We start from the raw sequence: 8,255 nt of genomic DNA, 5'->3' as shown, positions 1-8,255 counted from the left end.
CTTATAGCATTCTTTTTAACATTTTTCTCTACCTATTTACTCTACTATAGTGCCACTATTGCATGTGGGATGTGTCACCATTCCACTCTTTTTCCCCCTTGTGAAAAGTGAGCTTTTTCGCCTTGGAAAAAAAGCAAGCTTGGTGGTCAAGGCAAAACGGTAGTTAAGATGATAAAAAATGACTCTCTAATAGGATTCTTATTCGTAACAGTTTTGGAAAGCCAAAATCAACAACATTATTAACTGTACCAATGATAGTAAATTTTTAATGAAGGCCGCGTAAATGTTTTGGGTATGTAATAGAAATTAATTAAGAATCTAATTATGAATGTTGGAATGTTCAAGCCCAAAGTATGTCTGAACCACCAAAAACCCCAGCCTCGACCTGACTCGGCAGAAACTGCAAGACGACGCCTTTCCTTTCCTTCTCCATGGCCGTCGTTGTGCTACGAAAAAAACCACTACTTGAGCTACTTAATTATCACTTCCAGCATCTTCCTCTATAGTTGTCAGCCGTTGGTATCCACCGTTACCAATCGGTTGTGAGACGAGATTTCTCGAAGAGGACTTGACGATACTGCTGAGATTGTCTCCTGAATGTATCTTGAAAGCCATCGCCGTTGTTGATGTCTGAAAATCTGGTAACCATGGCCACCATTACTCAAATTTAATCTTCGAACTAATTTCTTGTCGGAAATTGCTGACGATGATTTTACTCCTAACTGTAGTCTGTTTTTCTTTTTTGTATGGAGTTAAATGTAATTTACTTTAATTCTCATACTAATTCATTGAACCATTTTTTTTTGGACAACTATTTTTTTCTTCGTGTGGGTTTTGTTTCACCTATACTAAAGCCCACATCACACAAAGAACTTTTGGCTTGCAAAATTTCTAAACTGCTAATGCGATAAACAAGAGAGAGTTATTGTGCTTATTACTAACACGTTGCAACCAACTTAACATAACTCATTATTCCTCAAATTTCTTCCTTGTCACGTGTTACTGTGCCATTGACCGGTTAAACCTTGGCTACACTTAGCCACCATAAGTTATACTCACTTAATTATAGGCTATAATTGCATGTTACATTGTTACATTAGTGAGATCCACCATTTCGTTAAACATCAATTTCGTCTCTATATATAGAAAATAAAAAGTGGGTAATAAGTAATAACTAACTTTATATATGTCTAACACTTCTTCCCCAATTTAGATATGTAAAATATAAATGTTGGAATATATTTTTATATGTAAAATTCGAATTATGATGATGAACTCATTTGCAACATTAAAAACTGCATTTCACATTTTAAGATGGCTTAAATTCTCATGCTCTCATTGCAACGTGTCCATAAAAAAAGGATTCCTTCTTCTGACCGAGAAAAAAGGATGAAAAATACACAAGAAAAATCTCAAATGACTAATTTTTCTTTGCCTTTAATTCGGCACTAGTTAACTTATTATTATAAAAAAAAATAATGAAGCTTCTTTTGGTTACTTGTGTCTATTGGTTCCGTTTTATTTTATTTTATTTTATTTTTTGGTAAAGTCTAATTTTTTTAGCAGATGGTATTAAATCTATTGGTGACGTTATTCTTTGTCAAATAAAATGGGACTTGAGATTGTTTGGACTTTGGATCAGACATGGACTGGGACAAAAATGACTCTTTTAGGTTGGACTGAAAATTTTGGTTTGGTTATCTATTGAAAACACAAAAAATTGTAGATTAACCAAAGTTGATTGATTCTCATTAATTTAGCTCTTGAATGTAATGTCTTGCTGAAACTTGGCTAGCCATGTCTAATCTTTTTAGACTGTAGCTTTAGACTAACATTGCATGATTCTTAGAATTCTCATTAAGAATTTTGAAATCCTTATTTTTATTTTTCCAATAATTTTCGAAAAATCCAAAAAAAATTTATAAAATCATAAAATCAAAAATATTTTTATGTTTCTTGTTTGAGTCTAGTGTCTAATTTTAAGTTTGGTGTCAATTGCATGTCTTTATTCTTCTAATTTTCAAAAATTACATGCATTATGTTCTTCATTGATCTTCAAGTTGTTCTTGATGATTTCCTTGCTCTGATCTTTAAATTCTCTTGTCTTGAGTATTTTGTTGTTTCTCATATGCATTCTCAATTTGTTAGTGTCAATAGTATACAAACTTCTAAGTTTGGTGTCTTGCATGCATTGTTTATTTGATCTTAGTTGCATTTTGATTATTTCTCATCATTAAAAATTCAAAATTTTTTTTTAATTTGTGTCTTTTCAAGTCAATAATACAGAGAATTGAAGATTCAGAACATGCAACAGAGGAATTACACAGGAAAAGTTGGGCGTTCAAAATGCCTAGTGAAGAAGGAAATTTAAACGCCAGTCAGGGTACCTGGCTGGGCGTTTAACGCCCAAAAGGGTAGCATTTCGGGCGTTAAACGCCTAGAATCCATTCTAGGCGTTTAACGCCAGGATGATACAAGAGGGAAGATTTTGTTTTTAATTCAAATTTTTTTCAAGTTTTCATAATTTTTCAAAATCAAATCTTTTTCAAACCATATCTTTTCAATCATATATTTTCAAAATCAATTTCTTTCCATTCTCAAAAATACTTGCCTACAATTAATGATTTGATTCAACATTTCAAGTATGTTGCCGTTTCTGTTAAGAAAGGTTTAATGTTTGAATCATATCCTTTAAATTTCTTGTTAGCCAAGTCATTAATTTTAAAAATCAAATCTTTTTAAATTGTTTCTCAATCATATCTTTTCAATCATATCTTTTTAAAACTATAACTCTTCAATCATATCTTCTTAATCACATCTTTTTCCAAATAATTTTCAATCTTTTTGATTTCTAATTTCCAAATCTTTTTCAAAAATCACTTTATTTCTTTCCCAACTTTAATTTTCGAAAATAATTCTTCAATTTTTTAAAATTTCTTCAAAATATTTTAATTTATTTTCGAAAATTCTTTCCCTCTTCTCACATCCTTCTATTTAAGGACTAACACTCCTCTACTATCCACAATTCGAACTCTATCTCTCTTGATAAGTTCGAATTCTTATTATTCTACCTCCTCCTTCTATTCTTCATTTCCTCTGACATCTCAAGGAATCTCTATACTGTGACATAGAGGATTCCATATTTTCTTGTTCTCTTCTCTTTCATATGAGCAGGAGCAAAGACAAAAGCATTCTTGTTGAGACTGACCGTGAACCTGAAAGGACCTTGAAGCGAAAGCTAAGAGAAGCTAAAGCACTACTCTCTGTAGAGGACCTAACAGAAATCTTCAAACAAGAAGAAGACATGGCAGCCGAAAACAACAACAATGCCAACAATGCAAGGAAGGTGCTGGGTGACTTTACTGCACCTACTCCCGACTTCTATGGGAGAAGCATCTCTATCCCTGCCATTGGAGCAAACAACTTTGAGCTTAAGCCTTAATTATTTTCTCTAATGCAACAGAATTGCAAGTTCCATGGACTTCCATTGGAAGATCCTCATCAGTTTTTAGCTGAATTCTTGCAAATCTATGACACTGTCAAGACCAATGGGGTTGACCCTGAGGTCTACAGACTTATGCTATTCCCTTTTGCTCTAAGAGACAGAGCTAGGATATGGTTGGACTCACAACCTAAGGAAAGCCTGAACTCTTGGGAAAAGCTAGTCAATGCCTTCTTAGCAAAGTTCTTTCCACCTCAAAAATTGAGTAAGCTTAGAGTGGAAGTCCAAACCTTCAGACAGAAGGAAGGTGAATCCCTCTATGAAGCTTGGGAAAGATACAAACAATTGATCAGAAAGTGTCCTTCTGACATGCTTTCTGAATGGAGCATCATAGGTATCTTCTATGATGGTCTGTCTGAACTGTCCAAGATGTCATTGGACAGCTCTGCTGGAGGATCTCTTCATCTGAAGAAGACGCCTGTAGAAGCTCAAGAACTCATTGAAATGGTTGCAAATAACCAATTCATGTACACTTCTGAAAGGAATCCTGTGAACAATGGGACGAATCAGAAGAAAGGAGTTCTTGAGATTGATACTCTGAATGCCATATTGGCTCAGAACAAAATATTGACTCAGCAAGTCAATATGATTTCTCAAAGTCTGTCTGGAATGCAAGCTGCACCAGGCAGTACTAAGGACGCTTCATCTGAAAAAGAAGCTTATGATCTTGAGAACCCATCAAATGAAGAGGTGAATTACATGGGAGAACCCTATGGAAACACCTATTATCCTTTATGGAGAAATCATCCAAATCTCTCATGGAAGGATCAACAGAGACCTCAACAAGGTTTCAACAATAATAATGATGGAAGAAATAGGTTTAGCAATGGCAAGCCTTTTCCATCATCTTCTTAGCAACAGACAGAGAATTTTAAGCAGAGCCACTCTGACTTAGCAACCACGGTCTCTGATCTAATCAAAACCACTCAAAGTTTCATGACTGAAACAAGGTCTTCCATCAGAAACTTGGAGGCACAAGTGGGTCAGCTGAGTAAGAAAGTTACTGAACTCCCTCCTAGTACTCTTCCAAGCAATACAGAAGAGAATCCCAAAGGAGAGTGTAAGGCCATCAACATGGCCGAATTTGGAGAGGAGGAAGAGGCAGTGATCGCCACTGAGAAAGACCTCAATGGACGTCCACTGGCCTCCAATAAGTTCCCTAATGAGGAACCATGGGAATCTGAGGCTCACACTGAGATCATAGAGATTCCATTGGATTTACTTCTGCCATTCATGAGCTCTGATGAGTATTCTTCCTCTGAAGAGGATGAAGATGTCACTGAAGAGCAAGTTGCTAAGTACCTTGGAGCAATCATGAAGCTAAATGACAAGTTATTTGGTAATGAGACTTGGGAGGACGAACCCCCTTTGCTCACCAAAGAACTGGATGACTTGACTAGGCAGAGATTACCTCAAAAGAGACAGGACCCTGGGAAGTTCTCAATACCTTGTACATTAGGCACCATGACCTTCGAGAAGGCTCTGTGTGACCTAGGGTCAAGCATAAACCTCATGCCTCTCTCTGTAATGGAGAAGTTAGGGATCTTTGAGGTACAAGCTGCAAGAATCTCACTAGAGATGGCAGACAATTCAAGAAAACAAGCTTATGGACTTGTAGAGGATGTTCTAGTAAAGATTGAAGACCATTACATTCCTGCTGATTTCATAGTCCTAGAGACTGAAAAGTGCATGGATGAATCCATCATCCTTGGCAGACCCTTCCTAGCCACAGCAAAGGCTGTGATTGATGTTGACAGAGGAGAATTGATCATTCAAGTGAATGAAGAATCCTTTGTGTTTAAGGCTCAAGGATATCTCCCTGTAACCATGGAGAGGAAGCATGAAGAGCTTCTCTCAAAACAGAGTCAAACAAAGCCCCCACAGTCAAACTCTAAGTTTGGTGTTGGGAGGCCACAACCAAATTCTAAGTTTGGTGTTGAACCCCCACATTCAAACTCTAAGTTTGGTGTTGGGAGGTTCCAACATTACTCTGAACATCTGTGAGGCTCCATGAGAGCCCACTATCAAGCTACTGACATTAAAGAAGTGCTTGTTGGGAGGCAACCCAATGTTATATTTATCTATTTTCCATTGTTATTTTATGTTTTCTATAGGTTGATGATCATGTGAAGTCACAAAAATAATTGAAAAAGCAAAAACAGAATGAAAAACAGAATGAAAAATAGCACACCCTGGAGGAAAAACTTGCTGGCGTTTAAACGCCAGTAAGGGCAGCAAATGGGCATTTAACGCCCAGTCTGGCACCATTCTGGGCGTTTAACGCCAGAAAGGGGCACCAAACTGGCGTCTAACTCCAGGAATGGGCAAGAAACTGGCGTTTAATGCCAGAAAAGGGCAGCAGCCCGGTGTTTCACGCCAGGATTGGTAGAAAAAGTGTTTTGCACGCCACTTGGTGCAGGGATGAGCTATCCTTGACACCGTAGGATCTGTGGACCCCACAGGATCCCCACATACCCCACCACTCTCTCTCTTCTTCACTATTCACAAATCACCTCAATACCTCTTCCCCAAAAAAAAACCCTCACCTATCAAATCACACCATTCTCTTCACCACTCACATCCATCCTTCATAAAACCCCACAAATCCCACCATCCAAATTCAAACCACTTTCCCTCCCAAATCCACCCATAATGGCTGAACCATACCCCTCTCTCCACCCCTATATAAACCCTTCTTCACTCCTTCATTTTTACACAACCTAAACACTACTTCTCACCCTCAGCTGAACCACAAAAGCCCCCTCCATCTCCGCTATTTCTTCTTCTTCTACTCTTTTCTTTCCTCTTTTTCTCGAGGACTAGCAAACCTTCTAAGTTTGGTGTGGTAAAAGCGTTGCTTTTTGTTTTTCCATAACCATTTATGGTACCTAAGGCTAGAGAAACCTCTAGAAAGAGGAAAGGGAAGGCAAAAGCTTTCACCTCCGAGTCATGGGAGATGGAGAGATTCATCTCAAGGGTGCATTAAGACCACTTCTATGAAGTTGTGGCCATGAAGAAGGTGATCCCCAAGGTCCCTTTCAAACTCAAAAAGAGTGAATATCCGGAGATCTGACATGAGATCCGAAGAAGAGGTTGGGAAGTTCTTACCAACCCCATTCAACAAGTCGGAATCTTAATGGTTCAAGAGTTCTATGCCAATGCATGGATCACCAAGAACCATGATCAAAGTGTGAACCCAGACCCAAAGAATTGGCTTACAATGGTTCGCGGGAAATGCTCAGATTTTAGTCCGGAAAATGTAAGGTTGGCATTTAACTTGCCCATGATGCAAGGAGATGAACACCCATACACTAGAAGGGTCAACTTTGATCAAAGGTTGGACCAAGTCCTCAAAGACATTTGTGAAAAGGGCGCTCAATGGAAGAGAGATTCAAGAGGGAAGCCGGTTCAACTAAGAAGGCATGACCTCAAGCCCGTGGCTAGGGGATGGTTGGAGTTTATCCAACGCTCAATCATTCCCACTAGCAACCGGTCCGAAGCTACTATAGACCGAGCTATCATGATTCATAGCATCGTGATTGGAGAGGAAGTAGAAGTTCATGAGGTTATATCCCAAGAACTTTATAAGGTGGCGGACAAGTCCTCTACCTTGGCAAGGTTAGCCTTCCCTCATCTCATTTGTCACCTCTGTAATTCAGTTGGAATTAACATAGAGGGAGACATCCTCATTGATGAGGACAAGCCCATCACTAAGAAGAGGATGGAGCGAACAAGAGATCCCACTCATGGACATGAGAAAATTCCTCATCATGAAATTCCTGAGATGCCTCAAGGGATGCACTTTCCTCCACAAAACTATTGGGAGCAAATCAACACCTCCCTAGGAGAATTGAGTTCCAACATGGGACAACTAAGGGTGGAGCACCAAGAACATTCCATCCTCCTCCATGAAATTAGAGAAGATCAAAGAATCATGAGAGAGGAGCAACAAAGGCAAGGAAGAGACATTGAGGAGCTCAAGCACTCCATAAGATCTTCAAGAGGAAGAACAAGTCACCATCACTAAGGTGGACCCGTTCTTTATTCTCCTTGTTCTTTATTTTTCTGTTTTTCAAAAATTATGTTTTATGTTTTATTTATGTTTGTGTCTTATGATCATTAGTGTCTTAGTGTCTATGCCTTAAAGTTATGAATGTCCTATGAATCCATCACCTTTCTTAAATGAAAAATGTTCTTAATTGAAAAAGAGAAGAATTTTATGAATTTCGAATTTTATAATAGATTAATTATTTTGATGTGGTGGCAATACTTTTGATTTCTAAATGTATGCTTGAACAGTGCATATGTCTTTTGAATTTGTTGTTCATGAATGTTAAAATTGTTGGCTCTTGAAAGAATGATGAAAAAGGAGACATGTTACTGAGGATCTAAAAAATTATAAAAATGATTCTTGAAGCAAGAAAAAGCAGTGAATTCAAAAAAAAAAAGAAGAGCAAGCAGAAAAAGCCAATAGCCCTTTAAACCAAAAGGCAAGGATAATAAAAAGGATCCAAGGCTTTGAGCATCAGTAGATAGGAGGGCCTACAGGAATAACATCGTGGCCTAAGCAGCTAAACCAAGCTGTCCCTAACCGTGTGCTTATGGCGTGAAGGTGTCAAGTGAAAACTTGAGACTGAGCGGTTAAAGTCGTGATCCAAAGCAAAAAGAGTGTGCTTAGGAATACTGGACACCTCTAATTGGGGACTCTAGCAAAGCTGAGTCACAATCTGAAAAGGTTCACCCAGTTATGTGT

General features: G+C 38.1%; 1 non-coding gene across 1 annotated transcript; it reads right to left on the bottom strand.

Annotated features, from left to right (window-relative positions):
* Window positions 1-3,709: 3,709 nt before the first annotated feature.
* LOC112798465 (small nucleolar RNA R71) lies at window positions 3,710-3,817 on the bottom strand. The gene has a single exon (XR_003200076.1). It is a non-coding gene; the product is annotated as a small nucleolar RNA R71 (small nucleolar RNA).
* Between the last annotated feature and the right edge of the window lie 4,438 nt (window positions 3,818-8,255).

Source organism: Arachis hypogaea, chromosome 4 (genome assembly GCF_003086295.3).
Source record: "Arachis hypogaea cultivar Tifrunner chromosome 4, arahy.Tifrunner.gnm2.J5K5, whole genome shotgun sequence".
Classification (NCBI taxonomy): Eukaryota; Viridiplantae; Streptophyta; class Magnoliopsida; order Fabales; family Fabaceae; genus Arachis; species Arachis hypogaea.
Note: the sequence above shows the minus strand (reverse complement) of the source record. Positions and strands in the feature narration are given on the sequence as shown.